The following is a 13,124-nucleotide window of genomic DNA, read 5'->3' as shown; positions in this document are numbered from 1 at the left end:
TGGTTATACATGAATTCATAATAAATAGAATTATTGACAAAAAAGTTTCATTTATTTTCACACTTTCTGGAGACCAATAAGGAGATTGATGATTATTTTAAGGGATATGTTCCCGACATGAAAATCAAACATTTTTAATTAAATTTCAAAAGCAAATATAGATTTATTTTGAAAGCTATGAGGAATATTGATATTTGAGAAAGTCTTATATTATATGGATTTGATATCGATTGCCAATAGATATACAGGTATTTATCATTTTACATGAAAACAACAAAAAGTTATATTACATGAAAACAACAAAAAGTTGTACTAATAGGTTAAAATGCAATTGGTATATATTTTGTTAATCTACAACTACCTTGTATTGTTTAAATATTCTATGTAATACAAACATTTCACAGCTTGGTGCATACCAATGTATATATATATTACTTGAAAACATTTGAAAAGGTTGAATCGTGAGCTGAATAATATATAAATAAGACAAGCTGGTTCAATGATAATTTAGCATTTTCATATATATTACGAGTGCGAGTAGCTACTGCAGTACGTAAACCTTATCACAAAAATCCAGATTCTGTATATTGTCTCTGTCGGGGAAGGTACAGCACAAATGACCACCACGACAGATATGTGCCAGTTTTCTTAATTTAAAAAAATAAGCGATCGAATTCCATCACGCCATCACGTACAGACGTAGGTCTACCGATTCATGGATTAGAAACACAGGGACTTCGATCAGTTATCGCAGTAATCCGAAGGGTTCTGGGGTTGATATCACCTTAAAGCTGATTAAAGTCTGCATATAGTATATAGCAAGATCGTCAGAAAATTCGGACTATAATCGCAAAAAGTGATTTTGTGGTCTGGCCAGGCTTGAACAACTTATCGTAAACAGTTTCGTCCTAAATAAACAAACACTTATTTCAGTGAGTCAAAAAACATATTTAAACTTTGTAAGTAACTTGCCTTTAATTTATGTTGATAGATATTAATTTCTAGCGACAAACATCATTTTGATGCTTCGTGTGAAGCCCGTGTCCACGTGCCTCCATTTTGACAGAGTGCTCGCTCACGTAAACAGACGGAACACGTGATCGCTAAATATCGGACTAAATCTCATAAAATCTCGTGAACAAACTACCAAGTTGTAAACAAAAGAAATGTTGTTAGCCAAAACCTGGAGGGTATTATGAAAATCGGGAATTTGTTTGCGCTTGGTTGTTATGCCATCTTTATTTCTAGTAGTTAAACAAGTGTCCTCTGTAAGGTAACGTCAGAATCTCGCAGTTATCTCCCTTCAAACAGTATTTTCAATATAGATTTGCAAAAATCGATGCAGGTGTAGATACATGTATTTACAAGACATTATTCTTATTGTTTATTCAAAATAGTTCCTGAAATGTTCAAAACATTATCAGCATAGTTAATACATTTCTGTGCACATCTACTTTGAATGACGGACTACAATGACGTGCCTCATACTTGGAACTAATTATAAGCGAATCATTACCCCTAGTTACAGAAATTACCACCAGAGGTCTCAAATTCCGGGCTTCCGCCGAAGAGAAATTTATACTGAATATACCTTTTTTCATGTAATAGCACTTTATTTGTAGTCTTGATAGTTTTCATAAATGTATATATAGTTCAACTACATCATATATGAACCGAAAGAAACTACAAAATGAACTGTGAAAGGAAATATAACGAAAATGAAAGTGAGAGATTGTGACGTCACAACTCGTAGGTGATTGTAATATGGCAGGCGTAAACGCCTCCATAAAAATAGAAATGGTCCAAGAACAGATCCTTGAGGAACACCAGCATGTATTGACTTGATGTTCGACTGATAATTATCAATAATTACTCTTTGTTTTCTATCAGATAAGTAAGCTTTGAACCACTCAAATACTTTTCCTTTGATACTGTATTTTTTCAATTTATATAAAAGACCTAAATGCCATACTCGATCAAATGCCTTGCTTATATCACAGAAAACAAAACGCAAATCATTACCTTTATCTAAATTGGAACTAATTGTGTTAAAAATGTCAACGAGTTGATTAACAGTTGAATATCTGGGTTGAAATCCAGATTGATTTTCACTTAGTAGATTATATTTCATTATGTAATTATAGGTATACTTGAAGATAATTTTTTCCAACATTTTGATAAAAGTAGAAGTAATGGCTATGGGTCTATAATTGTTTAAATCATTAATATCACCCTTACCTTTATAAAGAGCATTTACATCAGCTGTTTTAAGAATGTCTGGAATTTCGCTTTGAGATAGAGTTAGATTGAATAATAACTTGAGAGGATAAACTAGTGAGGTTGGTAAGTTTTTTATGATCCGAGGTAAAATTCCATCAGGACCAGCAGGTTTATTAGAATTAAGAATATGAAATTGATCTTTAATATCCTGATCAGTAATGATAATTTCGGAAAATTCAAAAGGACAAAGTGGTGGTAAGTCGGGAAGATTTGTGTCTGTAATGTCAGATGCAATCGAAGTGAAGAAATCATTAAAAGCTGTGGCTTTATCAAGGGGATGAACAAGTATTTTACCATTAATATTCAGTGGACTTGATTTAGCATTAGTATTATTCATTTTAGTTAATGACTTAGCAATACTCCACCATTTCTTTGGATGAACAGATTTATTGGTAAGTTCATTTTGTAATTTTTCTAAGTAATTGTCTTTAGCATTCCGAATAAGTTCAACAACTTCATTACGAATAGTTCTGAAATTAGCCCAGTCCTGGTTTCGATTATGATTTTTTGCTCTTTTGTGTATCCTATTTTTTTGCCTAAGTTAACATCTTATTTCTGCTGTCATCCAAGGTTTGTCATCAGGGTGAATTGTTACTGTTTTGTGAGGAATATGTTTGTTAGTAGATTCATTCATTTTTATCTATTAAAATTGAATAAAGTTCATTTATGTTGGTGTTCTCATGAAATAATATATCCCAGTTAATATTAAGTAAGTCATTGTTGATAGCATTCCAATCAGCAGTATTGAAATTATACAACAGGTAGTAATTAAACAACAGTTGTTTCAATAATCAATATAAGAAGAAAATTAATTAAATAAATCAATTGAAACTAAGTTAATACAAAATTATAAACTGTTAATAACAAAAAAGAAGATGACTGTCAAATAAAGCTAACATACAATAGGTTTAACAACAACGAATTATTATTTATATTATATTACAATATTCAGTCATAAACATGTAATAAACATGTAATAACACCCATTCTTGCATAAAACACCGAGAAATAACACATTTATAATCAATAAACACCTTTAAAACCCATTCAGGTCCAGATTCAGGTCCATTCATGTCTTTAGGAGGACCCACTATTTATTACCAATACATACTATTATATAATTAGGTATCATTGAATATATGACCCTATTACATTAGGACCTGGGCACATGTGACCACAAGGACCTGAACATTTGTTACATTATACGAGTATTATCCATGACCTTCCCTACAGCTAGTCTAGTGGGTTTTTTTTCAACTAAATAAAATTAAACTGAAATGCCGACAACAATTGAGACAAATATACGAGACATGCATATTCAGAGCAGAATACATGTACATTGGTGTCCTTTGTACCGAGTTTTAATTTGGTTCCCCACAAAATGTCTGAAAATATGCTATTTACACTAAGGAAAATCTAAATAGTGAATACACGTAAGCTGTAACAAATTCTTCGACCCCAACGTTTCATATTCCCGGTCTACAATTTTACATAAACTACATATTGCGTTTCATATGTGAATAGTATCGTACATTTTTGTTTTCAAATAGCCCTTCGTGGAAAATTTCAGTAATATTACCTGAACGTTTGCTTAAGACACCGCTAAAAGATCGATATTTCAGATCTTTCTCTCTTCAGCAGCCAACCGGAAGTAAACAAAAGTCAAAATCATGAGAAGATAACTCTGTCATCTCCATTTCCCGCCGGGAGGTTTAATTTGTTAAAAAAATATTTACAAAGATCCAGTTCCATGATTTATAACATTCCGACCGGTATTAATCAATTTTTTGTTGAAAACCAACAGAATGTCCAATTTTCGAATAATTAATATACTAGTCACTGATCAATCAGTACAGTGTATACAGTAAATCGTCAGATTGACATCACACTGGTCAGAACACTGCCCACTGTCAGAGCTCTTACTTGGGTTAAGTAGGGTCACAGATAATAGTATACAAGTTAACTGATAACTATTGATATAAACTTAGTCATAGTAATGAAAAATGATAGATAACTATTCATCTTCATGTCACAGCCAAATGAATAACAAAATGACATTCACTGCTGCTGATCCGTTTATTTTCCCCCCGACATGGACGAGACAACAACAAATAGAGAGAACCCTACCCCTATACGTATATGAGGTCTTATTCCACCTGATTACATTGGTGGATATTGCTACACGACAGCCTGTCAAACGTTTACTGTCGTGTAAACCTCTAATATTATTGGAATAACAAAACCCCTGAAATATAGTACAAGGCATTTAAAAGAATTTTCATAAAAAATAAGGAAGCGATTGACTCTTAGTAGATATACGTTTTTATTTCAGACATTTAATCATTTTCATTTAGAAATGAAAATGTATTTCCCATTGATCATATTAATCTGTATATAATTTGCGTGATTAGTGCTAAGAAGATGTCGTGAGTATAATATCAATCAATAGAGATAGATTTGTTAGTGCTGATATTGCCGAAATAAACGTAAACAGAGACGCATATCACATGTACACTGTACATCTATGTGATCTGACTAAAACGGTACAATTATGACAAAACGTATGTTACTTCACATTACAATACATATGTGTTGCTATTTTTATCACTATACTCTGTATAACTATATAGCTCTTTTAATGCATATTTGTACTGGAAAAAAGTTATATATAAATAAATGAATAAAATTCTGCTGCATGCTGTGTGAAACACAGGTTAATCTCAGGTCACTACACAGGTAAACAAGAAATATCTTTAAAAAAGATAAACGGCATAGTTTTAATGCTGGTGGTTATAATATAAAACTACTGGTGAAATAAGTTAACGAACTACATTGTAATTAATAAATGCGCAGTTTCAGCACGGATAACAAAATTATATCAGTTTGAACCATTTTTGGTGATAATAAGACTGCAAATGTGTCATTTGAATAGATGCATCCACTTATTCAGCTTGCATTCAATTTAAAAGGGACATCACGGTAAAAACGTTGCAATTATCACTGAATGTACGCGTTTTGTTCCTATCCAGTTATGTTTCTGTGCTGTCCCAATGTTCACAGTCAATCCCTATGTCCAGCTTGACCACTCGATTTAGTTGGGAATCCCCCTCTAAATTTAGCGCGGAAATTATTTTTAAATCATTACGCGACTGTTTTGAAATCGTGGCAGCACAAACACACGATAGTTTACAAGGCGATATCTATATTCCATCTTGGTTAGTTGGATAATGATATTATACAGTGGTTGAAATGTTAAATAACACGTTCTTTATATATTACGGCACACATATTTATGTGTAAATAAGTGTAAACATTGTTCATATAGTATAGTGACAGTAGCGATGTACTGGTACAGACTGTATAAATATTACCGAGTTTGTGGAACTATTACCGAGTTTGTGTTAATATTACTGAGTTTGTGTAAATATTACCGAGATTGTGGAAATCTTACCGAGTTTGTGTAAATATTACCGAGATTGTCATGACCTACTATCAAACAATCAAGCAGAATACGAGCGGCGTCCGTATTACTGCTGTTTTCATGTTTGAACTGTTACAGTCTATTGTACTGCTTCCCAAGTTTAATTCTAGGATTTTGTTTGACCCATTTTCTTATTATTCTCTTCATTGCGGAAGCTGTTATCGTTTTCAACCGCAGTCGATTCACATTGGAAGCCATTTTTGTTTCCATGTGTTTTAGTTTGTTGTGCGCATGCGTTTATCGTATATGTCACAATTTTTTTGCATATTCAGATTGTTGATCAGCGAATTGTGATAACCTTTTAATAATTGATAATTGATGTTTTTATGTACATACATCATCGAATTCGAATGGTTATTGTTCAGAAGGTTATTTTTTTTAAAGATATACCCAATAATATGATAAAAAAATACAAAATAAATATTGGTTTACCGTGAGGTCCCTTTAACTTTGTTTCGTTTTTAACTGTATATCTGCATTTTGCATTGATCGGAACCAATTTTGTTTAAACGATGGGTCTGGCCCTCCCAGGGGCCTTAGGGGCGGGGCCCAATAGGGGAAATATAGCAAATTCTTGAAAATCCTTCTGTAGAAATTAAGGGATTTGATTCATATTTGGTCTGAAATATCCTTGGGTGAAGGGGAACCAATTTTGTATAAACGGTTGGTCTGGCCCCCCAGTGGCCTTAGGGGTGGGGCCCAATAGGGGAAATATAGCAAACTCTTTAAAATCCTTCTTCTTCTGTAGAAATGAAGGGATTTGATTCATATTTGGTCTAAAGCATCCTTGAGTGAAGGGGAACCAATTTTGTATAAACGATGGGTCTGGCCCTCCCAGGGGCCTGGGGGGTAGGGCCCAAATGTGGAATATATCATATTCTTTAAAATCCTTCTTCTTCTGCAGGAATAAAGGGATTTGATCCATGTTTGGTCTGAAGCATCCTTGGGTGAAGGGGAACCAATTTTGTATAAACGGTGGATCTGGTCTCCCAGGGGCCTGAGGGGTGGGGACCAATAGGGGAAATAAAGCAAATTCTTTGAAATCCTTCTTCTTCTGTAGAAATGAAGGGATTTGATTCATATTTGGTCTGAAGCATCCTTAGGTGAAGAAGAACCAATTTTGTATAAACAGTGGGTCTGGCCCACCAGGGGCCTTAGGGGCGGGGCCCTATATGGGAAATATAGCAAAATCTTTAAAATCCTTCTTCTTCTGTAGAAATGAAGCGATTTGATTCATATTTGGTCTGAAGCATCCTTGGGTGAAGGGGAACTAATTTTGTATAAACGATGGGTCTGGCCCTCCCAGGGGCCTGGGGTAGGGGTGGGGGATGGGGCCCAATAGGGGAATATAGCATATTCTTTAAAATCCTTCTTCTTCTGCAGGAATAAAGGGATTTGATCCATGTTTGGTCTGAAGCATCCTTGGGTGAAGGGGAACCAATTTTGTATAAACGGTGGGTCTGGCCTACCAGGGGCCTGAGGGGCGGGGCCCAATAGGGGGAGATATATCAAATTCTTTGAAATCCTTCTTCTTCTGCAGGAATAAAGGGATTTGATCCATGTTTGGTCTGAAGCATCCTTGGTTGAAGGGGAACCAATTTTGTATAAACGGTGGGTCTGGCCTCCCAGGGGCCTGAGGGGCAGGGCCCAATAGGGGAGATATAGTAAATTCTTTAAAATCCTTCTTCTTCTGTAGAAATGAAGGAATTTGATTCATATTTGGTCTGAAGCATCCTTGGGTGAAGGGGAACCAATTTGTATAAACGATGGGTCTGGCCCTCCCAGGGGCCTGGGGTAGGGGTGGGGGGTGGGGCCCAATAGGGGAATATAGCATATTCTTTAAAATCCTTCTTCTTCTGCAGGAATAAAGGGATTTGATCCATGTTTGGTCTGAAGCATCCTTGGGTGAAGGGGAACCAATTTTGTATAAACGGTGGGTCTGGCCTACCAGGGGCCTGAGGGGCGGGGCCCAATAGGGGGAGATATATCAAATTCTTTGAAATCCTTCTTCTTCTGCAGGAATAAAGGGATTTGATCCATGTTTGGTCTGAAGCATCCTTGGTTGAAGGGGAACCAATTTTGTATAAACGGTGGGTCTGGCCTCCCAGGGGCCTGAGGGGCAGGGCCCAATAGGGGAGATATAGTAAATTCTTTAAAATCCTTCTTCTTCTGTAGAAATGAAGGAATTTGATTCATATTTGGTCTGAAGCATCCTTGGGTGAAGGGGAACCAATTTTGTATAAACGATGGGTCTGGCCCTCCCAGGGGCCTGGGGTAGGGGTGGGGGGTGGGGCCCAATAGGGGAATATAGCATATTCTTTAAAATCCTTCTTCTTCTGCAGGAATAAAGGGATTTGATCCATGTTTGGTCTGAAGCATCATTGGGTGAAGGGGAACCAATTTTGTATAAACGGTGGGTCTGGCCTACCAGGGGCCTGAGGGGCGGGGCCCAATAGGGGGAGATATATCAAATTCTTTGAAATCCTTCTTCTTCTGCAGGAATAAAGGGATTTGATCCATGTTTGGTCTGAAGCATCCTTGGTTGAAGGGGAACCAATTTTGTATAAACGGTGGGTCTGGCCTCCCAGGGGCCTGAGAGGCAGGGCCCAATAGGGGAGATATAGTAAATTCTTTAAAATCCTTCTTCTTCTGTAGAAATGAAGGAATTTGATTCATATTTGGTCTGAAGCATCCTTGGGTGAGGGGGAACCAATTTTGTATAAACGATGGGTCTGGCCCTCCCAGGGGCCTGGGGTAGGGGTGGGGGGTGGGGCCCAATAGGGGAATATAGCATATTCTTTAAAATCCTTCTTCTTCTGCAGGAATAAAGGGATTTGATCCATGTTTGGTCTGAAGCATCATTGGGTGAAGGGGAACCAATTTTGTATAAACGGTGGGTCTGGCCTACCAGGGGCCTGAGGGGCGGGGCCCAATAGGGGGAGATATATCAAATTCTTTGAAATCCTTCTTCTTCTGCAGGAATAAAGGGATTTGATCCATGTTTGGTCTGAAGCATCCTTGGTTGAAGGGGAACCAATTTTGTATAAACGGTGGGTCTGGCCTCCCAGGGGCCTGAGAGGCAGGGCCCAATAGGGGAGATATAGTAAATTCTTTAAAATCCTTCTTCTTCTGTAGAAATGAAGGAATTTGATTCATATTTGGTCTGAAGCATCCTTGGGTGAGGGGGAACCAATTTTGTATAAACGATGGGTCTGGCCCTCCCAGGGGCCTGGGGGGTGGGGCCCAATAGGGGAATATAGCATACTTTTTAAAATCCTTCTTCTTCTGCAGGAATAAAGGGATTTGATCCATATTTGGTCTGAAACATCCTTGGGTGAAGGGGAACCAATTTTGTATAAACGGTTGGTCTGGCCCCCCAGGGACCTGAGGGACGGGGCCCAATAGGGGAAATAGGGTTAATCCTTTAAATCGCTACTAGTCATAAAGTTATGAATGAATTTGAACTATTTGGTCAGGAACATTCTTGGGAGAAGGGGAACAGAGTTTGTATAATTTTTTACTCTGAACCCCCAGGTGCCTGAGGGGCGGGGCCAAATAGGGGAAATAGAGATTAGTCTTTAAATCGCTACTAGTCATAAAGTTTTTAATGGACCTTAACTAGATTTGGTCTGGAACATCCTTGGGGGAAGGGAAACAGAGTTTGTATAAATTTTTACTCTGAACCCCCAGGGGCCTGAGGGGCCGGGCAAAATAGGGGAAATAGGGTTACTCCTTTAAATCGCTACTAGTCATAAAGTTATGAATGAATTAGAACCAAATTTGGTCAGGAACATCCTTGGGAGAAGGGGAACAGAGTTTGTATACATTTTTACTCTGAACCCCCAGGGGCCTGAGGATCGGAGCCAAATATGGGAAATAGAGATTAGTCCTTAAATCGCTACAAGTCATAAAGTTATGAATGAATTAGAACCAAATTTGGCCAGGAACATTCTTGGGGGGAGGGGAACAGAGTTTGTATAAAGGGCCTGTTTCCAGTAATGTTAATTCTCCATAGGAGCCTGCCCCCGTATAATTTCTTATCTAGCTCAACTACAGTTTTTTTCTTTTCCGAAGAATAATTTTACCCCTTTCCGACACCTAGATTTCATAATGTCAGTGAAAATGTATTTTTATAAAGTTGTCATTTTGAGCATCAAAGACATAAGGTCGTAAATAATAGAAGGTTATCTCGAAATTGTAATTCGCAACATAGTATAAATTTCTTTTGATAAATATTTCCAAAACATCGTGTTTATTCATAAAACATAAAACAAAAATTTTCTCGGATGAAAATGCACTTGCAGAGACACAATTATGAAGAAAAATGCCATAAAATTGCAATTTTCTCCCGTTATATAGTTTTGGATGCAAATTTCCATCACAAAATCGGATAGAGCTTTACTTGTTTCATATGTGTACCAAAAATCAGCTAATTCCATGTGGTGGAACGTTCTCATATCGCCGCCTGAATGTGGTTGTAAATTGAAAGAAAAGGGGAAATGAGTAACAACCTTGTCTGAAACCCTATTATATAGCTTAGTATATACAAAATTTTATATTGAATATCAGAGCGGATATTTTCATGACAGTTTTATGATATCTAACGATTAAATAAACAGTATCGATATAAAGATTTACACTGAGGACACCCTGATACATGAATACTGTTCTATCTCAAGTTTCCTCTTTTGAATTTTCTGATCGTGTGGCCTTGTAGATTTATCCGTATCTTCTTGTCTTTGTCTATACGTTTACGGAATCATTGACTCGACGCTAGCTATTCTTGTCTCACTTTCCTTGTTTTATTGTCCCATCTCCAAAGGGTTGTGGCTCTGTCAGGGTTGGGACCCTGACTTGTCTCACTTTCTTTGTGCCTGCCGACCACGTCATCGTTCAATTGCGTTAAGGTTCAGTGTGCCAGATAGATCAGGGACAGAGATAACTTTTCTCCGTGCCATCTTGTCAGAGACTATGTCAAGGTCATGACCTCGCTATGGGATAAAGAAAATGTCGAAAAAAAAATTCTCGATCTTAGAATTTTCTTCACCGTAAATAAAAGAGTATGATGCACTGAAACGGAATTTGAAAAATTTTTGATCATCGGATAAAAAATGACGGAGATATGGAACTTTGAAAATTTCAACGAAACTTCATGACAATAATCCTTATACATTGTAGATGTGCGTAATCTATATCACGTCGTAATTTTTTGAATAAATCCCATTCACACTTTACCTTTCTCATAACCTTTTTAATTTTTTCTTTGTTATAAATTGATCAATTGAAAAGATTTTCTGAAATTTTGTGAAATCATTTCATTATATCATGTACAACAATTTATTCATAATATACATGTAGATAAAAAAGAATTAGGGTAACCAAGAAGACTGAATACGACTAAGTGAGATTTAACTGTATATCTCGTTTATTGTATAAATGAACACATAGTAACGATGGGGGTTGTAGGAGCGGGGATATGAGTTGGCCCTCTGGACGACAGTTCTAGTTTAAGGCTGAAATCTTCAAAAGGTTCTCAATAACCAAGAGGCCAAGGGACTTGAAGTTTGGCCTGTAGCATATTTCGGTGAAGTGCTACCAAGTTTGTTCAAATGAATGACCTTCAGCTTCATTCAAAGTAACATTGGTCAGATAGGCTAAATTCTTCTAAAAGATAAAGCATCAGAACTATTAACATCAAACGAAGTGTCAATTCACACTATAACGGTAGACGTATTAGTTATTTCACAGGTCACGCAACGATGATTAAAAAGATGTTGATTATTTGATAATATGAATATATTCTAAATCCATGTTTTCATCAGAGTAGTAAGATATATCAGAAAATACGGACACATTTTGTGCAAAGGGGTATTAGAGGTCAATAGACACATACCCAACACAGAGTTCTATATACATACACAACACATATTTATGTACACACACCCAACACACAGTTCTGTACACATACCCAACACACAGTTCTGTACACATACCCAACACACAGTTCTGTACACATACACAACACACAGTTCTATACACATACCCAACACACAGTTCTGTACACATACCCAACACACAGTTCTGTACACACACCCAACACACAGTTCTGTACACATACTCAACAAACACCGTACTGTACACACACCCAACACACAGTTCTGTACACACACCCAACAAACACCGTACTGTACACACACCCAACAAACACCGTACTGTACACACTCCAAACACAAGGTTCTGTACACACACCCAACACAGAGTTCTGTACACATACCCAACACAGAGTTCTGTACACATACCCAAAGAGTTCTGTAGCCATACCAAACATACAGTTCTGTACGCATTGCCAAGACACAGCTCTGTACACATACTCAACACACAGTTCTGTACACATAACCAACACAGTTCTATACACACACCCAACACACAGTTCTGTACACATACCCAACACACAGTTCTGAACACATACCCAACACACAGTTCTGAACACATACCCAACACACAGTTCTGTACACTTACCCAACAGCGTTATGCACACATACACAACACACATTTCTATACACATACACAACACAGTTCTATACACATACCCAACACAGAGTTCTATACACATGCCCAACACACAGAATTCTGTACACATACCCAACACATAGTTCTGTACACATACCCAACACACAGTTCTGTACACATACCCAACACACAGTTCTGTACACATACCTTACACAGAATTCTATACACATACCAAACACATAGTTCTGTACACATACCCAACACAAGGGTAGGTACATTCACCCACTATAGTTACACATGTATATATGTCGGTTTCTTACCCGCTATATCTGAAATATTTTATCTCTGAACTTTTGAAATTTGATCCACATCGGAGACGTCATATTCCTATTGTTATCTAATCTAGTGATAATACAAACCTTTATAGGCATGAGCATGTCACTTCCCGTTACTGTGGAGTTGATGAAAGTTATCTTTGCCAAGACTGGTTAGCTTGACTACTTTCTTCGTGTTTTGATATTTCTTATCTTTTTTGATGATCATGCTGGTTACAATGTGTTATCTTTACTCATGATTGTAAAATCACCTTTTTTCTGGATGTCAAATTCTCGTTATATGTTTTTTATATAAAGCTTAACATTTTAAGTTTGTCCCGTTCAATGTGACACCGGTCGCCATTTTTAAATAACCATTATCGTCAGATGCATACCCTATCTACCGTTACATGATGACTTATGGTGGTTCATACATGTCCATAAGATAATCTGAAAAAGTACGGAGAATATTATACATGGATACTTCGCTCTAATTATGGTTGGTTTAAAATCCAGAAATACAGCAAATAAATTGAATA

This window comes from Pecten maximus, chromosome 17 (genome assembly GCF_902652985.1).
Source record: "Pecten maximus chromosome 17, xPecMax1.1, whole genome shotgun sequence".
NCBI classification, from domain to species: domain Eukaryota; kingdom Metazoa; phylum Mollusca; class Bivalvia; order Pectinida; family Pectinidae; genus Pecten; species Pecten maximus.
Note: the sequence above shows the minus strand (reverse complement) of the source record.